This window comes from Triticum aestivum, chromosome 2D (assembly GCF_018294505.1).
Source record: "Triticum aestivum cultivar Chinese Spring chromosome 2D, IWGSC CS RefSeq v2.1, whole genome shotgun sequence".
Lineage (NCBI taxonomy): Eukaryota > Viridiplantae > Streptophyta > Magnoliopsida > Poales > Poaceae > Triticum > Triticum aestivum.
Window position 1 is genome coordinate 580,264,593 of NC_057799.1, and position 20,763 is coordinate 580,285,355.

A 20,763-nucleotide genomic window follows, 5' to 3' on the forward strand; every position below is an offset into this window, starting at 1 on the left:
AGCATGGAGCAATGAAAAATTATAGATACGTTGGAGACGTATCAGGGGGCGCGCCCACCCCCTGGGCGCGCCCTCCACCCTCGTGGGCCCCTCGTGGCTCCCCTTACCGACTTCTTTCGCCTATATATTCCCATATACCCTAAAACCTTCGGGGAGCAGAAGAGATCGGGAGTTCCGCCGCCGCAAGCCTCTGTAGCCACCAAAAACCAATCAGGACCCTGTTCCGGCACCCTGCCGGAGGGGGGAACCCTCACCGGTGTCCATCTTCATCATCCCGGCGCTCTCCATGACGAGGAGGGAGTAGTTCACCCTCGGGGCTGAGGGTATGTACCAGTAGCTATGTGTTTGATCTCTCTCTCTCATGTTCTTGAGGTGATACGATCTTGATGTATCGCGAGCTTTGCTATTATAGTTGGATCTTATGATGTTTCTCCCCCTCTACTCTCTTGTAATGGATTGAGTGTTCCCTTTGAAGTTATCTTATCGGATTGAGTCTATAATGATTTGAGAACACTTGATGTATGTCTTGCGTGGGATAACCGTGGTGACAATGGGTTATTCTATTGATTCACTTGATGTATGTTTTGGTGATCAACTTGCGGGTTCCACCCATGAACCTATGCATAGGGGTTGGCACACGTTTTCGTCTTGACTCTCTGGTAGAAACTTTGGGGCACTCTTTGAGGTTCTATGTGTTGGTTGAATAGATGAATCTGAGATTGTGTGATGCATATCGTATAATCATAACCACGGATACTTGAGGTGACATTGGAGTATCTAGGTGACATTAGGGTTTTGGTTGATGTGCGTCTTAAGGTGTTATTTTACTACGAACTCTAGGGTTGTTTGTGACACTTATAGGAATAGCCTAATGGATTGATAGGAAAGCATAACTTTGAGGTGGTTTCGTACCCTACCATAATCTCTTCGTTTGTTCTCCGCTATTAGTGACTTTGGAGTGACTCTTTGTTGCATGTTGAGGGATAGTTATATGATACAATTATGCTATTATTGTTGAGAGAACTTTCACTAGTGAAAGTATGAACCCTAGGCCTTGTTTCCTAGCATTGCAATACCGTTTGTGCTCGCTTTTATCATTAGTTGCCTTGCTGTTTTTATATTTTCATATTACAAAAACCTATATCGACCATCCATATTGCACTTGTATCACCATCTCTTCGCCGAACTAGTGCACCTATACAATTTACCATTGTATTGGGTGTGTTGGGGACACAAGAGACTCTTTGTTATTTGGTTGGAGGGTTGCTTGAGAGAGACCATCTTCATCCTACGCCTCCCACGGATTGATAAACCTTAGGTCATCCACTTGAGGGAAAATTGCTACTGTCCTACAAACCTCTGCTCTTGGAGGCCCAACAACGTCTACAAGAAGAAGTTTGTGTAGTAGACATCAAGCTCTTTTCTGGCGCCATTGCCGGGGAGGCTACGTAAGCGGCACTCACACCCCGTCAACTAAGCTCTTTTCTGGCGCCCTTGCCAGGGAGGTGAGTGCTTGAAGGTATATCTTTAGATCTTGCAATCGAAACTTTTAGTTTCTTGTTTTATCACTAGTTTAATTTATAAAAGAAAACTACAAAAAATGGAATTGAGTTTGTCTCATATGCTTCATCTTTTTAATGTCTTTCGTGAAAATGATGGGAAGGAAAATTGTGCTCAAGTACTAGAAGAAGAATTACATAGAATGCTTGGCATAAAGTATGTGAGTGAGCATGATTGCAATGTTGTTAGTATGAATTCCTTGAATACCCATGATGCTAATGATATGCAAATCCACAAGCTTGGGGATGCTATGTTTGATGAAGATGATATGTTTAGTCCCCCAAGTTTTGATGAGCAAATTTATTATGATAAAAGCATGCCTCCTATCTATGATGATTATTGTGATGACACGTATGCTATAAAGAATAAAGATAACCATGAAACTTGTCATCATGATTTTAATTTTCAATTGGATTATGCTTCACATGATAGTTATTTTGTTGAGTTTGCTCCCACTACTATTCATGAGAAGAAATTTTCTTATGTGGAGAGTAATAAAATTTCTATGCTTGTAGATCATGAAAAGAATGCTTTATGTGATGGTTATATTGTTGAATTCATTCATGATGCTACTGAAAATTATTATCAGGGAGGATTGAACCCAAAGCTAAGCACTTCTCCCATTGCAAGAAAGATCAATCTAGTAGGCCAAACCAAACTGATAATTCAAAGAGACTTGCAAAGGTAACCAATCATACATAAAAGAATTCAGAAGATTCAAATATTGTTCATAGATAAACTTGATCATAAACGCACAATTCATCGGTCTCAACAAACACACCGCAAAAGAAGACTACATCGAATAGACCTCCACAAGAGAGGGGGAGAACATTGTATTGAGATCCAAAAAGAGAGAGGAAGCCATCTAGCTAATAACTATGGACCCGAAGGTCTGAGGTAAACTACTCGCACTTCATCGGAGAGGCTATGGTGTTGATGTAGAAGCCCTCCGTGATCGATGCCCCCTCCGACGGAGCTCTGGAACTGGCCCCAAGATGGGATCTCGTGGGTACAGAAGGTTGGGGCGGTGGAATTAGGTTTTTGGCTCCGTTTCTGATTGTTTGGGGTTACGTAGGTATATATAGGAGGAAGGAGTACGTCGGTGGAGCAACATGGGGCCCACGAGGGTGGAGGGCGCGCCCCCTACCTCATGGCTTCCTGCTTGATTTCTTGACGTAGGGTCCAAGTCCTCTGGATCATGTTCGTTCTGAAAATCACGTTCCCGAAGGTTTCATTCTGTTTGGACTCCGTTTGATATTCTTTTTCTGCGAAACTCTAAAATAGGCAAAAAAACAGCAATTCTGGGCTGGGCCTCCGGTTAATAGGTTAGTCCCAAAAATAATATAGAAGTGAATAATAAAGCCCAATAATGTCCAAAACAGAAGATAATATAGCATGGAGCAATCAAAAATTATAGATACGTTGGAGACGTATCAAGCATCCCCAAGCTTAATTCCTGCTCGTCCTCGAGTAGGTAAATGATAAAAACAAAATTTTTGATGCGGAATGCTACTTGGCATAATTTCAATGTAATTCTTGTTAATTGTGGTATGATTATTCAGATCCGAAAGATTCAAGATAAAAGTTCAATATTGACATAAAAATAATAATACTTCAAGCATACCAAGTAAGCAATTATGTCCTCTCAAAATAACATGGCCAAAGAAAGTTCATCCCTACAAAATCATATAGTTTAGTCATGCTCCATTTTCGTCACACAAGAATGCTCTCATCATGCACAACCCCGATGACAAGCCAAGCAATTGTTTCATACTTTAGTAATCTTAAACTTTTTCAACCGTCACGCAATACATGAGCGTGAGCCATGGACATAACACTTTGGGTGGAATAGAATATGATGATGCGGGTTATGTGGAGAAGACAAAAAAGGAGAAAGTCTCACATCAACGAGGCTAATCAATGAGCTATGGAGATGCCCATCGATTGATGTTTATGCAAGGAGTAGGGATTGCCATGCAACGGATGCACTAGAGCTATAAATATATGAAAGCTCAACAAAAAGAAACTAAGTGGGTGTGCATCCAACTTGCTTGCTCACGAAGACCTAGGGCACTTGTGGAGGCCCATTGTTGGAATATACAAGCCAAGTTCTATAATGAAAAATTCCCACTAGTATATGAAAGTGACAAAACAAGAGACTCTCTATCATGAAGATTATGGTGCTACTTTGAAGCACAAGTGTGGTAAAAGGATAGTAACATTGTCCCTTCTCTCTTTTTCTCTTTTTTTTTGGGCCTTCTCTTTTTTTATGGCCTTTCTCTCTTTTTTTTATTCCTCACTTGGGACAATGCTCTAGAAAATGATGATCATCACACTTCTATTTATTTACAACTCGATACTAGAACAAAGTATGACTCTATATGAATGCCTCCGGCGGTGTACCGGGATATGCAATGAACCAAGAGTGACATGTATGAAAGAATTATGAATGGTGGCTTTGCCACAAATACTATGTGAACTACATGATCATGCAAAGCAATATGACAATGATGAACGTGTCATGATAACGGAATGGTGGAAAGTTGCATGGCAATATATCTCGGAATGGCTATGGAAATGCCATAATAGGTAGGTATGGTGGCTGTTTTGAGGAATATATAAGGAGGTTTATGTGTGAAAGAGCGTATCATATCACGGGGTTTGGATGCACCAGCGAAGTTTGCACCAACTCTCAATGTGAGAAAGGGCAATGCACGGTACCAAAGAGGCTAGCAATGATGGAAAGGTGAGGGTGCGTATAATCCATGGACTCAACATTAGTCATAAAGAACTCACATACTTATTGCGAAAATCTAAAGTCATCAAAAACCAAGCACTACGCACATGCTCCTAGGGGGATAGATTGGTAGGAAAAGACCATCGCTCGTCCCCGACCGCCACTCATAAGCAGGACAATCAAAGAACACCTCATGTTTCAAATTTGTTACATAACGTTTACCATACGTGCATGCTACGAGACTTGCAAACTTTAACACAAGTATTTCTCAAATTCACAACTACTCAACTAGCACAACTTTGATATCACTACCTCCATATCTCAAAACAATCATCAAGCATCAAACTTCTCTTAGTATTCAACACACTCATAAGAAAGTTTTTACTATTCTTGAATACCTAGCATATTAGGATTATTTAAGCAAATTACCATGCTATTTTAGACTCTCAAAATAATCTAAGTGAAGCATGAGAGATCAATAGTTTCTATAAAACAAATCCACCACCGTGCTCTAAAAAATATAAGTGAAGTACTAGAGCAAAAACTATATAACTCAAAAGATATAAGTGAAGCACATAGAGTATTCTAATAATTTCCGAATCATGTGTGTCTCTCTCAAAAAGGTGTGTACAGAAAGGATGATTGTGGTAAACTAAAAAGCAAAGACTCAAATCATACAAGACGCTCCAAGCAAAACACATATCATGTGGTGAATAAAAATATAGCTCCAAGTAAAGTTACCGATGGAAGTAGACGAAAGAGGGGATGCCTTCCGGGGCATCCCCAAGCTTTGGCTTTTTGGTGTCCTTAGATTATCTTGGAGGTGCCATGGGCATCCCCAAGCTTAGGCTCTTGCCACTCCTTGTTCCATAAACTATCAAATCTTTCACCCAAAACTTGAAAACTTCACAACACAAAACTTAGCAGAAAATCTCGTGAGCTCCGTTAGCGAAAGAAAACAAAAGACCACTTCAAGGTACTGTAATGAACTCATTCTTTACTTATATTGGTGTTAAACCTACTGTATTCCAACTTCTCTATGGTTTATAAACTCTTTTACTAGCCATAGATTCATCAAAATAAGCAAACAACACACGAAAAACAGAATCTGTCAAAAACAGAACAGTCTGTAGTAATCTGTAACTAACGCAAACTTCTGTAACTCCAAAACATCAGCCAAAATAGGACACCTAGACAATTTTTTTATTGATCAGCAGCAATTGGAATCAATATTTTATCACGTTCTGGTGATTTTTAACAATTATTTTCGTGAACAGAAAGTTTCTGGAATTTTCTGCAAGATCAAATAACTATCATCCAAGAAGATCCTATAGGTTTAACTGCACAAACACTAATTGAAACATAAAAACACATCTAACCAGAGGCTAGAACAAATATTTATTCCTAAAAAGCAAAAAAAAATTGGGTTGCCTCCCAACAAGCGCTATCGTTTAACGCCCCTAGCTAGGCATAAAAGCAGGGATAGATCTAGGTATTGTCATCTTTGGTGGGCAATCCATAAGTGGCTCTCATAATAGATTCATATGGTAATTTTATTTTCTTCCTAGGGAAGTGTTCCATGCCTTTCTTTAATGGAAAATGGAATCTAATATTCCCTTCCTTCATATCAATAATTGCACCAATCGTTCTAAGGAAAGGTCTACCAAGAATAATAGGACATGAAGGATTGCAATCTATGTCAAGAACGATAAAAATCTACGGGCACATAGTTCCTATTTGGAACAATAAGAACATCATTAATTCTTCCCATAGGTTTCTTAATAGTGGAATCCGCAAGGTGCAAGTTTAAAGAGCAATCATCAAAATCACGGAAACCTAACAAATCGCACAAAGTTTTGGGAATAGTGGAAACACTAGCACCCAAATCACACAAAGCATAGCATTCATGATCTTTAATCTTAATTTTAATAGTAGGTTCCCACTCATCATAGAGTTTTCTAGGGATAGAAACTTCCAACTCAAGTTTTTCTTCATAAGATTGCATCAAAGCATCAACGATATGTTTGGTAAAGGCTTTATTTTGACTATAAGCATGAGGAGAATTTAGCACAGATTGCAACAAGGAAATACAATCTATCAAAGAGCAATTATCATAATTAAATTCCTTGAAATCCAAAATAGTGGGTTCATTAATGTCTAATGTTTAGATCTCTTCAATCCCACTTTTATCAATTTTAGCATCAAGATCTATAAACTCCGAATTTTTGGAATGCCTTCTAGGTAAAGGTGGATCATATTCAGTCCCATCATTATCAAGATTCATATTGCAAAACAAAGATTTAATAGGGGACACATCAATAACTTTTAGATCTTCATCTTTGTTTTCATACAAATTAGAAGAACACGCTTTTATAAAGCAATCTTTCTTAGCACGCATCCTAGCGGTTCTTTCTTTGCACTCATCAATGGAAATTCTCATGACTTTGAGAGACTCATTGATATCATGCTTAGGTGGAATAGATCTAAGTTTCAAAGAATCAACATCAAGAGAAATTCTATCAACGTTCCTAGCCAATTCATCAACTTTAAGCAATTTTTCTTCAAGCAAGGCATTGAAACTCTTTTGCGAATTCATAAATTCATTAACACTAGTCTCAAATTCAGAGGGCATCTTATTAAAGTTTCCATAAGAATTGTTGTAGGAATTACCATAATTATTAGAGGAATTACTAGGATAAGGCCTAGGATTAAAGTTCCCTCTATACGCGTTGTTACCAAAATTATTCCTACCAACAAAATTCACATCCATAGATTCATTATTATTCTCGATCAAAGTAGACAAAGGCATATCATTAGGATCCGAAGAAACACTCTTAGTAGCAAATAATTTCATAAGTTCATCCATCTTTCCACTCAAAACATTAATTTCTTCTATCGCATGCACTTTTTTATTAGTAGATCTTTCAGTGTGCCATTGAGAATAATTAACCATAATATTATCTAGGAGTTTAGTAGCTTCTCCTAAAGTGATTTCCATAAAAGTGCATCCCGCGGCCGAATCTAAAAGATTTCTAGAAGCAAAATTCAATCCGGCATAAAAAATTTGTATAATCATACATAAATTCAAACCATGTGTAGGGCAATACGTATCATTAATTTCATCCTCTCCCAAGCTTGTGCAACATGTTCATGATCAAGTTGCTTAAAATTCATAATATCGTTTCTAAGAGAGATAATTTTAGCGGGAGGAAAATACTTAGAGATAAAAGCATCTTTGCACTTATTCCAAGAATCAATACTATTTTTAGGCAAAGACGAAAACCTAGCTTTAGCACGATCTCTAAGCGAAAAAGGAAATAGCTTCAATTTAACAATATCATTATCCACATCTTTCTTCTTTTGCATATCACACAAATCAACGAAGCTATTTAGATGAGTAGCGGCATCTTCACTAGGAAGGCCGGCGAATTGATCTTTCATAACACGATTCAACAAAGCAGCATTGATTTCACAAGATTCAGTATCGGTAAGAGGAGCAATCGGAGTGCTAAGGAAATCATTATTGTTGGTATTGGTAAAGTCACATAATTTGGTATTATCTTGAGCCATCATGACAAGCAAGCAATCCAACACACGAGCAAACAAGAAGCAAGCGAAAAAGAGGCGAACGAAAAAGAGAGGGCGAATAAAACGGCAAGGGTGAAGTGGGGGAGAGGAAAATGAGAGGCAAATGGCAAATAATGTAATGCGGGAGATAAGGGTTTGTGATGGGTACTTGGTATGTTGACTTTTGCATAGACCTCCCCGGCAACGGCGCCAGAAATCCTTCTTGCTACCTCTTGAGCACTGCGTTGGTTTTCCCTTGAAGAGGAAAGGGTGATGCAGCAAAGTAGCGTAAGTATTTCCCTCAATTTTTGAGAACCAAGGTATCAATCCAGTAGGAGGCTACACGCAAGTCCCTCGCACCTACACAAACAAATAAATCCTCGCAACCAACGCGATAAGGGGTTGTCAATCCCTACACGGTCACTTACGAGAGTGAGATCTGATAGATATGATAGGATAATATTTTTGGTATTTTTGTGATAAAGATGCAAAGTAAAATAAAAGCAACGGAAATAACTAAGTGTTGGAAGATTAATATGATGGAAAAATAGACCCGGGGGCCATAGGTTTCACTAGTGGCTTCTCTCAAGAGCATAAGTATTTTACGGTGGGTGAACAAATTACTGTTGAGCAATTGACAGAATTGAGCATAGTTATGAGAATATCTAGGTATGATCATGTATATAGGCATCACGTCCGAGACAAGTAGACCGACTCCTGCCTGCATCTACTACTATTACTCCACACATCGACTGATATCCAGCATGCATCTAGAGTATTAAGTTCATAAGAACAGAGTAACGCTTTAAGCAAGATGACATGATGTATAGGGATAAACTCATGCAATTGTTGGAAATATGCCCTAGAGGCAATAATAAAATGGTTATTATTATATTTCCTTGTTCATGGTAATTGTCTACTGTTCATGCTATAATTGTGTCATCCGAAAATCGTAATACATGTGTGAATACATAGACCACAACATGTCCCTAGTGAGCCTCTAGTCGACCAGCTCGTTGATCAATAGATGGTTACGGTTTCCTGACCATGGACATTGGATGTCATTAATAATGGGATCACATCATTAGGAGAATGATGTGATGGACAAGACCCAATCCTAAGCATAGCACTAAATCATGTAGTTCGTTTGCTAAAGCTTTTCTAATGTCAAGTATCATTTCCTTAGACCATGAGATCGTGCAACTCCCGGATGCCGTAGGAATGCTTTGGGTGTACCAAACGTCACAACGTAACTGGGTGACTATAAAGGTGCACTACAGGTATCTCCGAAAGTGTCTGTTGGGTTGGCGCGGATCGAGACTGGGATTTGTCACTCCGTATGACGGAGAGGTATCTCTGGGCCCACTCGGTAATGCATCATCATAATGAGCTCGATGTGACCAAGTAGTTGGTCACGGGATCATGCATTACGGAACGAGTAAAGTGACTTGCCGGTAACGAGATTGAACGAGGTATTGGGATACCGACGATCGAATCTCGGGCAAGTAACGTACCGATTGACAAAGGGAATTGTATACGGGATTGCTTGAATCCTCGACATCGTGGTTCATCCGATGAGATCATCGTGGAACGTGTGGGAGCCAACATGGGTATCCAGATCCTGCTGTTGGTTGTTGGCTAGAGAGGTGTCTCGGTCATGTCTGCATGATTCCCGAACCCGTAGGGTCCACACACTTAAGGTTCGATGACGCTAGGGTTATAAGGAAGGTTTGTATGTGATTACCGAATGTTGTTCAGAGTCCCGGATGAGATCCCGGACATCACGAGGAGTTCCGTATTGGTCCGGAGGTGAAGATTTATATATGGGAAGTCATCATACGGTCACCGGAAATATTTGGGGGTATACCGGTATTGTACCGGGACCATCGGAGGGGTTCCGGGGGTCCACCGGGAGGGTCCACCTGCCCTGGAGGGCCTTATGGGCTGTAGGTGGAAGGGAACCAGCCCCTAAGTGGGCTGGGCGCCATCCCCCCTAGGGCCCATGTGCCTAGGGTTGGGGGGAACCCTAAAGGGGGCGCCCCCTTGCTTGGGGGGCAAGCCCCCTCCCCCTTGGCCGCCGCCCCCCTCTAGATCTCATCTAGAGGGGCCGGCCCCCTTCCCCCTTATCCCTATAAATAGAGGGGTGGAGGGAGGGCTGCAGCACCACATCCAAGGCGCAGCCCCTCCCCTCCCCAACACCTCTCCTCCTCCGCGTGAGCTTGGCGAAGCCCTGCCGGAGAACTGCCACTCCACCACCACCACGCCGTCGTGCTACTATTGGAGCCTTCTTCCTCAACCTCTCCCTCCTCCTTGCTGGATCAAGGCGCGGGATACGTGACCGGGCTGCACGTGTCTTGAACGCGGAGGCACCGTTGTTCGGTGCTTGGATCGGATTCTGCCGCGATCTGAATCGCTACGTGTACAACTCCTCCAACCGCGTTCTTGCAACGCTTCCGCATCGCGATCTTCAAAGGTATGAATATGCACTCCCCTCTTGTTGCTAGTAAACTCCATAGATTGATCTTGGTGATGCGTAGAAATTTTTTAATTTCTGCAACGATCCCCAACAGCAGTATGATAAAAACCCCATCTTGTTATCCTCGATGGCAACAATACAATACGTGCCTTGCTGCCCCTACTATCACTGGGAAAGGACACCGCAAGATTGAACCCAAAGCTAAGCACTTCTCCCATTGCAAGAAAGGTCAATCTAGTAGGCCAAACCAAACTAATAATTCGAAGAGACTTGCAAAGATAACCAATCATACATAAAAGAATTCAGAAGATTCAAATATTGTTCATAGATAAACTTGATCATAAACCCACAATTCATCGGTCTCAACAAACACACCGCAAAAGAAGATTACATCGAATAGATCTCCACAAGAGAGGGGGAGAACATTGTATTGAGATCCAAAAAGAGAGAGGAAGCCATCCAGATAATAACAATGGACCCGAAGGTCTGAGGTAAACTACTCACACTTCATCGAAGAGGCTATGGTGTTGATGTAGAAGCCCTCCGTGATCGATGCCCCCTCTGGCGGAGCTCCGGAACTGGCCCCAAGATGGGATCTTGTGGGTACAGAAGGTTGCGGCTATGGAATTAGGTTTTTGGCTCCGTTTCTGATCGTTTGGGGGTACGTAGGTATATATAGGAGGAAGGAGTACGTTGGTGGAGCAACGTGGGGCCCACGAGGGTGGAGGGCGCGCCCAGGGGGTAGGCGCGCCCCCTACCTCGTGGCTTCCTGCTTGATTTCTTGTTGTAGGGTCCAAGTTTTCTGGATCATGTTCGTTCCGAAAATCACGTTCCCGAAGGTTTCATTCCGTTTGGACTCCGTTTGATATTTTTTTTCTGTGAAACTCTGAAATAGGCAAAAAACAGCAATTCTGGGCTAGGCCTCCGGTTAATAGGTTAGTCCCAAAAATGATATAAAAGTGAATAATAAAGCCCAATAATGTCCAAAACAGAAGATAATATAGCATGGAGCAATCAAAAATTATAGATACATTGGAGACGTATCAACCGCCTATGATGTATCAAGTATGGAAGATATTGGGAACTCTTGGTCGTTATGTTGACAATGAAAGCATACCTCTCAAAATTATTTTCATCTCTGTTTTTGCTTCGAGCTCTTGCATCTCTGCAAATCCCTGCTTCCCTCTGCGAAGGGCCTATCTTTTACTTTTATGCAAGAGTCAGTAGTATTCCTTCTCATTCCAACCTACTCTTTAGTTGGCAAGCATCATGTGATGGAAAGATCTAAGCATATATGGCCATTCAAATATATTTGAGCATGAATTATTATTGTTGACATTACCCTTGAGGTAAAAGGTTGGGAGGCGAAACATTAAGCCCCTATCTTTCTCTGTGTTCGATGAATACTATTTGTTCTAAAAATATGCTTTGAGTGGTAGCAATCATGGAAGACTAAATGATAGTTGAGTATGTGAAGTTTGCTGAATCAAAGCTCTGACATAGACTCTTCCTGAAAATAAGATGAATTGTAATTGTTTGATGACTAATAACACGGTTTGTTAGTTTTCAAGAGAGTTTATGATCTATACTTTAACATGTGAATAGTTTGTTACTTGATCATGCAAAGCTTTATGATGTGAGCTACTGTTATGACATATAATGATGCTAGAAAAGGTGATTGAAATTATCATTGATCAAACTTATGCACCTGCTAGCATTCACACTTCATAAATTCTTTCTTTTATCATTTACCTACTCGAGGACGAGCAGGAATTAAGCTTGGGGATGCTGATACGTCTCCAACGTATCTATAATTTATGAAGTATTCATGCTATTATATTATCCATCTCGGATGTTTAATGGGCTTTACTATGCACTTTTATATTATTTTTGGGACTAACCTATTGACCCAGAGCCCAATGTCAGTTTCTGTTTTTTCCTTGTTTCAGTGTTTCGCAGAAAAGGAATATCAAACGGAGTCCAAACGTAATGAAACCTTCAGAAAAGTTATTTTTGGAAAGAAAGCAATACGGGAGACTTGGAGTGCACGTCAGGGGATCAACGAGGAGAGCACGAGGCAGGGGGCGCCCCCCCCCCCCGGCGCGCCCTCCACCCTCGTGGGCCCCTCGTGGCTCCCCTTACCGACTTTTTTCGCCTATATATTCCCATATACCCTAAAACCTTCGGGGAGCAGAAGAGATCGGGAGTTCCGCCACCGCAAGCCTCTGTAGCCACCAAAAACCAATCGGGACCCTGTTCCGGCACCCTGCCGGAGGGGGGAACCCTCACCGGTGGCCATCTTCATCATCCCGGCGCTCTCCATGACGAGGAGGGAGTAGTTCACCCTCGGGGCTGAGGGTATGTACCAGTGGCTATGTGTTTGATCTCTCTCTCTCTCTCGTGTTCTTGAGGTGATACGATCTTGATGTATCACGAGCTTTGCTATTATAGTTGGATCTTATGATGTTTCTTCCCCTCTACTCTCTTGTAATGGATTGAGTTTTCCCTTTGAAGTTATCTTATCGGATTGAGTCTTTAATGATTTGAGAACACTTGATGTATGTCTTGCGTGGGATAACCGTGGTGACAATGGGTTATTCTATTGATTCACTTGATGTATGTTTTGGTGATCAACTTGCGGGTTCCGCCCATGAACCTATGCATAGGGGTTGGCACACGTTTTCGTCTTGACTCTCCGGTAGAAACTTTGGGGCACTCTTTGAGGTTCTATGTGTTGGTTGAATAGATGAATCTGAGATTGTGTGATGCATATCATATAATCATAACCACCGATACTTGAGGTGACATTGGGGGGGGACCCTAGACACCTTCCCTCAGCCCCCCTCATCCCCTCCTTCCCTCCTCGCCGCCGCCAGGGCGCGCAGGCGGGCGTCGACGGCGGCAGGGCCCTTCATCCTTTCGCCATGTGCGGCTGGCGCTGGCCAGCGGTGGCGAGCATTGCGTCGTGCTAGCGAGGGGCGCGGCGGCGCAGCGGCGAGCTCTGGCGGCGGGGTCATGAGCACATGGCGGCGGCATGGCGTGGGCTTCGCGGGCGTGCACACGTCCTGGGCTGGGCCGGCAACTAGGTCTGGCTCGGCCAGATCTGCGGCTCGGCGACCTTGGACGGCGCGGGCCATCTCGTCGGCGGGGCGCGGTGCATCTGATGCGGCTTGCGCGGCTGCCAGTGTCGGTGTGCAAGGTCCGCCGTGGCGCCTCGTATGGTCGTCTCCGGGATGGATCTGGCCGTCTGCGCATCCTTGTCGTCGGCCGGGTGTCCGGCGTGCTCCTCGCTAATCTGACCTAGAGGCCGTGGTAGGGCATTCTAGGGGGCAACGTGAGGAGGCTGGCTGGAGGGATGGGTGGTCTTCCCACCCGTCACCGGCGCGGGGGTGTGCCGGTCGAGGTCTCGCACCACTCCGCCCCCTCCTCTTTTCCCTGGCCTGGTGGCCTCCGGCTCCATCTATCGAGGCGCTGGCGGCTCCAACGCTGGTAGGGGTCTGCTGGTGGTGGTGATTCATTCCTTTGGGCGGTCGTTGGGGGTGTCGGGTGGCAGGGCGGCGGCTCTGCGGTGGGAGTTGCGGTGTTCGTGAGCGGAGCTCGCAGCTCGGGTGCGGACTGGCGACCTTGGTTGCGTGGGCAGCGGGGTGGATCGGGCTCGGCGACCCGTGGTGCTGGTGCGACTAGTCTCTTCGACCGGGTGCACACTGATCGGGGATGGAGAGGTATACTGGGGTGAAATCCTTGTCTGACCGCGGTCGGACCAACGGTGGCGGCGTCCGCGGGCGTCGTCCCCTTCCTGTAGGCTCCGTCGCGGTCTCTCCCGATTCTCCGTGTTGCTCCGGATGAAAATCTTGATCTTCAGATCGGGTGGTGTCGGCGCTCCGGTGTCGTGCCCTTCCTGAAGGCACTTCCTAGCTTGGAGCTCGCGGTTCGTCGGCGGTCAGCTATCTTCACGGTGGCTTGTTCTCGGTGGAGGGCTCCGTCATCTTCGTAGTGATGCTTGTTGTACATCCGTTGTCCGCTTCGAGTTGGCTTAGCTGATCTCCGGCACCTTTGTATCTTGCTTTGTGTCTGTGTGTGTGTGTGTGTGTGTCTTTGGGTGTTGTGTTGTATGGTTCAGTTGTATGAGGGTCGATGCTTTATATATAAAGCGGGGCGAAAGCCTTTTTCGGTAACACCATGTTACAGCGGGGTGAGAGAGTACACCACTGCATAGAGAGGGAAGAAGATGTTGATGATGAGGAGATGATCACTGTGACGATGGTTTCCCTCGGCGTCGCTCCAGCGCCACCAGGGGAGAGAGGCCCCTTCCTTCTTCTTACTTAGCCTCCTCCCTAGATGGGAGAAGGGATCCCCCCTAGTCCTTGGCTTCCATGGCTCCCAGAGGGCGAGAGCCCCTCCGAGATTGGGTCCACTTCTCTTTTTCTCTTAGTTTTCGTCTCTATTTCGGTACTTTTTTTGCGGCCAAGCACCGTTTCTTAAATTTTCGGAGACCCGTAACTTCGATCAGGCTAATTTATATTATGATTTCCCGCATGAATTAACTTTCTTGTGCCCAAAGTAGGGCTCCAATTGACTTATGATTTCCTCGCATGGGTGGCGCGGCCTTGGGCACCGCCTTATGGTGATTCCTCCGCCCAAATATCCAATATATTCTAGAAAATATCACAAAAGAAATTCAGCTGGTTTCGGCTCCGTGAATTTTTGACCTATATTTCCAAAAACACTAGAAAACAGGTATTGACCTTTTTCATTGGTTAATGGGTTAGTCCAAATAAAAACAATATAAATTATTGCCAAAAATATGTAAAAGTGGTATGATAAAAGCATGAAACGGTAAAAAATTATAGATACGTTTGAGCCGTATCAATCATCAAGTGAATCGCTCCATCACATGTCCCACGGGCTCCATGCATGGTGCATTATCCTGTTCCCCATCTCTACCGGAGAAATCATGACTTTTCTTCCTTCTCCTCATCATTAACATCGAAGCAAACCATACCAACACATCGAATGCTCTCCTCTCCCTCATCCTCTCACATATCGCTTCTCCAGCGAGCTCAGGAAGCGGCTGGTCGATGCTGTAAGGACGAGGCACGACATTGCAACCCGCCCCGCGTTGCTTTGAGGGAAGAGAGGGGCGGCATAACCACCTGTGGTGTTTTTAAAACATCAGCTGTGTTGCAGAGGCACGCTCCTATGAGGTCGCCAGATTGCAGCGTCGTCGACGCCTTTGAAATCGTCGGTGTTGCGAGGTGTGGGTGCCGTGAGCTCGCCGGATTGCAACTTCATTGTCGTTTGTGAAACATCCCTGATGTTGCGGAGATGTGGGTCTGTGAGCTTGCCGAATTGCAACTTCGCCGATGTTTCTAAAGCATGGCCGTGTTGCGATGTTGTTCTTGCGAAGGAAGGATGCTTGAGGCGAATTGCAGCTTTGCTGATGTTTTAGAAACATGACCAGTGTTGCGAAGGAAAGATGAGCGAGACGAAGGATACACACTGCAGGCCGTTTGATCGTGGCTGATCTGGCGGTGGAGGAGGCGGTGGATAACTGGAAGTTATCACTCGACTCACGCGTAGCACGTCCCATGCTAACATAGATGATCAAAGTGCACCGCAATAGCAGACACTGTGCTCCTCCATGTACCAAGGTCAACAAGCCATCAATGGTTTCTCTCCTTCGGCCTCTCTGTCACTCGCGATCCATCTTTAGGTTTAGGTAGGTATGATGCCAACCTGGAGACTGGCTCGACCGGCCCTTCTTTCGGTAAGGATCGATGCATGCATGTATCGACCGTACATTACATACATACATACACGTACTACGTACCGAATCGAGACGTGCATGTGCGGCGTGGAAATAGTATGGACTTAATTCCGTAGGCGCGCCGCATGCACGGATGGTTGGCTTGTTTCTTTGACTGCATGCATGCATGCATTCATGGAGGCCCGATCGATCTCGACGGATCATGGGCCTTCTTCTTGTTCCCGCGCCCTGCATCTGCATGCGCACGCACATGCAATGCATGCACTGGCATTGCCTGTAGCTATACCTCCTAGTCCGAACCCGTATGCGTGCTTCGTCGATTTTATTGCTTGCGCTGCTTGGTGTCACGGAGCTGCACGAGATCTTCTGGCTTCTGGCATGCATGCAGCGGCGAAGCAGACGCACGTAGCACAAGGAAGAGGCTGTTGCTCAAAGCCGCATGCGGTGGAACGCGGAAAAAAAAAAGAACTGTAATAACATGCTGGATGGATGTCACGATCGGCGGAGTAATATAAGCCAACTGGAAGCTCTTGGACTGCGCTGCGAACTGAGCGGCGCCTGCAGAGGCCGGAGATGGACGCCAGGTCTGGCTGGATGGATCCATGCACGCGTGACATGAGATGGGATGACCTTAGCTGGAGACGCGCTTGCGGCTTGCATCTCCCTCTGTCTCGCCGCATTGAATGGTCTCTGAGCGTCACCGCGTGAGGTGGACGCCCACACAGGAGACGTGGAGAGGCCGAGGCTGGGGCTGGGGCTAGCCGGGTCCGGCCGGCCCGGCCAGCATTTACGAGGTTCATGCCTCCCTCGCATCCATGGGTCGACCGGTGACCCGACGCAACCACGCGATCGAGGCTCCACCACCGGCAGCCGGCCGCGCCGGGGAGGAGGGCGGGACCCCCCGGCCGATCGGCAACGTGATCCCGGTGCTCGATCGCCGTTTCAATTCTGATGGACGGAGACCTCTCATTCGTGTCCATCATGGCGACACAAGACAATGTCAAATCCTGATGGCCGTCACATCTCCATCAGTGCACTAATGTATTGACGACCGGGTCGAATATCTGAGCCCTCTTGGTCTGAATGGAATGGACTTACGTTACGTACGTTGACTCTGATCCCTTCAACCGCTTAATAACATGTCCTAATTGTCACGAGGGAGGCTGCCAGAACTTGACGTGGGTAAGGTCGCGACGACTCGACTCGCTCAAAGTTGTTAGAATTCTTTGGTTGCATGTGCAAGCCGGCATTGACTCGCTTTGATGAAACGAACAAACCATTTCCAAGACGTCCTCTCATCCTCCATTGCATGTACTATGCTGGACTAGTGCCTTTCTCAATTGAATGGATTCACCTGGAAGAGGTCAAGTGATATCCCTCTCACATGATCAGTGGCTCAGTGGCAACATGAATGAATGATCAACACAGGTCAATCCACCTGACTTGATCAATGCCCATGTCAATCCACCGGAAGGTCAAATGTCTCGTAAATGCACGGAGAAAGCACTAGTGGTACCGATACATACATGAGATTAATGCAACCGCTCAGCCCGTACGTAATCTTCCATTCTTCCAACATGGAAGAGCCTCTACTCTACCCCCATGGAGCACGGCAAGCAGAGGTCGGTATCGGGCCCAGACCCGGTCACACACCGTGCCTGCATGGAGGCGCAACTCGTCGTCGGGAAACCATCCGTGGGAAAATACAGAACAAGGAGCAGAAACGAACGAAGAAAGGGACGAATCACACCATCGAAAGGCTGCTCTCTCTTCCACGCCGCTGGGCGTCTGGACCCGTCGCCGCCTTGAGCCATTGGAATTGGAATTCGCCTCGGCCGGCGACGAAAGTACACCTTTCATGACCACCACCTCAGCCCCGCACGACTCTGAGAGATCCACCGGCAGGCGGCAGCACCTTCTTCTCATCTCATCAAGCCACGAAGTCAAAAAAAACGTGTTACATTACGGGACGGAGGGAGTACAACTTAAGGGCTGCTGCGCCATCCCACGCGCACACGTACTCACCACTGTCACGTTGCATCGATCCCCGGGAACGCGTGGACGGACGGATGGACCCGGCGCAATGATCAAGCACCTGGCCTCCCTGCTGGCTGGCTGGAGGCTGGAGCAACGGGACAAGCGCACATTTACAATCATGGGCCCACCCACAGCCACACAGCTAGGTCTTTCTTTGATGAGTCTGCGTCTTCCTCTAATCTTCTTCCCCCTCTCTCTGCACAGCGAGAGCAAAAGGCGTTGATTAGTATGTAGTGCCATTTATTAGGGGTCAACTGCCACCTCCTCAACCAAGATCCTCCTACGAGCATGGGTTGGTAGATTTGGTTGGTTTCCTTCATACTCTAGCGTTGTGTTGTGCCCAGCTCAACGATTTCAAAACAGGTCGAGGGGGGAAACAAGAAATACAAAGACCCTACCACCAAATTATTTTGAAATACCGGCCCCCGGACCGCGCCACACCAGTCGGCACCGGCGGTAACCGGATTTCGACAGGGGAGTTTCAACCTGGCTGCTTCTTTTTACCATTGGTCAAAAACGCCCGGTTTCATCGGGTTACCTCCCCGGAGCATATATTTCTGGGTTCAAATTCAAATTTCCCGCCGCCGGTATTATTTTATCAGTGGCAGTAACAAACCGACTACTAGCTGAAGAATGTAGTAGTAATTGTGTGGCACAACACAGTAAAATACTGCAAGAGGCGAAGGAGCCTATAGACAAATAAACAAACTAATTCTACTGTTACCTGTGTTACTGAGGAGCAATGGACTTGTCAGGATGTGTGTTGAGGAGGAGTTATTGCTGGCCATTCGCTACGATTTCATTTATATTAAATCTCTCTTTCCCTTCGCCCTTGTTAACTGCAGCAGGGCCCTAGCATTTAAGCTGTGGTTCACAAATTGTTCCTACAAACACGTCCTGTCAAGAAAACGTTCTTCTCATGCCATGACATTACAGCTGACTTCAGCAGCACGGTCGATGGGACTGTCCAACTGCATAACAACCTGTCGATGCATTTACCGCAAGTAAATACTTCCACATTCCACAGAGAAAAGGCACAATTAATTGGTCCAGGGGCGCACCTGATCGACGAACGTAATTGCGAGTTATTGGCTATACCAGTACAGAATGCTCCAGCACGTACACAACTCTCCCTCTGCAGATGGAAGAATAGTTTAACATCGGTCAGAACTCAGAAGTAACTGTCCAAAAGATTTATTTTTTTCCTTTTTTCAAACTCGGAGATTTGGGTTGATAAGATCAACTAAGCGAGTGGTTTGCAGGAGGAACACCAGCTGTAGCCCGCTCACGGCACATTATGCGCGGCCGAAGAAGTCGCGTGTATATCGCAGACGAAAAACGACAGCGGAGATAGTTTATGCACATTAAGTTCGTCTTTTGAGCTAAATTAAAATGAGTACGCGCTTTTCATGCAAATTCTTGCCGAATCCTCTTCTTCAACTTTTTCTCTCTTGTCGAAATTTTGCTTTCCTACATATATATGGTTGATGATAAAATTCGTAAAGGGGGAAATGAATTAATGCAGATATACCATATGCTGTTACCGCACGTAAGACTTGCCACAGTCCGCGGAGAAACAAGAATTGATTGGTCCAGGGGCTACTGAAGGCGCTTCTGATCGATGGAATGCTCCAGCTCGTACAACTCCCTCTGCAGAAGAAAAGAATAGTTACATTTGTCAGAACTCAGAAGTAGCTCTCCACAAGTTCTTTCTTTCTTTTTGTTTGGAATTTGATGATTTGGGTTGATAAGATCAACTAAGCGAGGGGTTTGCTGGAACACCAGCTGTAGCCCGCTCATGCGGCACATTATGCGCGGTCGACAAAATCACGCTTATATTTCTGCAGAAGAAAAATGACAGCATAAATAGTTTAATGGATATTAATTATTAAGCTCATGAAGGATAGCATTCCACGTATACTTTTTTTTCAATACAAGCATGTGCAGATCGAGTATGTATTCTAGGGGCTTTCAGATGGTTTAATTAATTGTACACTTCAATGTGTATGGTCTATTATGTGACACATAGTTAATTAAGTGTTCAATACTTACTACCTACTCCCTCCCTTTCGGCTTAAGGGGCCTATCTCAAAAAAATTATGACATGTAATACATTCTACTATGTGACATGTACTAGTTCATTGTCATAGCATCCACAGGTATAAGTGCTACCTACTCCTACTTGCAGGAAGGTGTATGTCTACTGACTTAAACATTCAATAGTATACAGTTGTACACGGAAATAATATTCGCAGACTAGGAAGCACAAGATCATTTAAACCTCTAGGTCAGAAATTTTATTAAGATGTTCCCTGATGGTCATTGATTACCATATATTAACAAGCAAACTGCCTATGGGTATTAATGAACATCTATTGATAGTTTACTCCAAGAGTAGGGAACTGTGTACCGGATTAAGCAACCTAGATGTACGGTATCTTTCTCCTTCAATGGACTGGCATTCAGTACCGTTTCTTTATTTGTCTAATTTTCCCTTTAATTGCATACAAATCTATACAGCTTGCCGTGCACGTTTAGCAAACAGCAATGGAAATTTCCAGGTCAGGATTTGCGAGTGTGTCGTATTCGTACGCTGTGGTAGGCTAGGCATATCAATCT

The 20,763-nt window shown here is 45.0% G+C and overlaps 1 long non-coding RNA gene across 1 annotated transcript; it reads right to left on the minus strand.

The window, feature by feature from the left end:
• Window positions 1-17,660: 17,660 nt before the first annotated feature.
• Window positions 17,661-19,397, minus strand: LOC123050126 (uncharacterized). Its single transcript, XR_006423711.1, has 3 exons — window positions 19,206-19,397; window positions 18,869-19,127; window positions 17,661-18,340 (listed from the first exon to the last, which is right to left on the minus strand). It is a non-coding gene; the product is annotated as an uncharacterized lncRNA (long non-coding RNA).
• Between the last annotated feature and the right edge of the window lie 1,366 nt (window positions 19,398-20,763).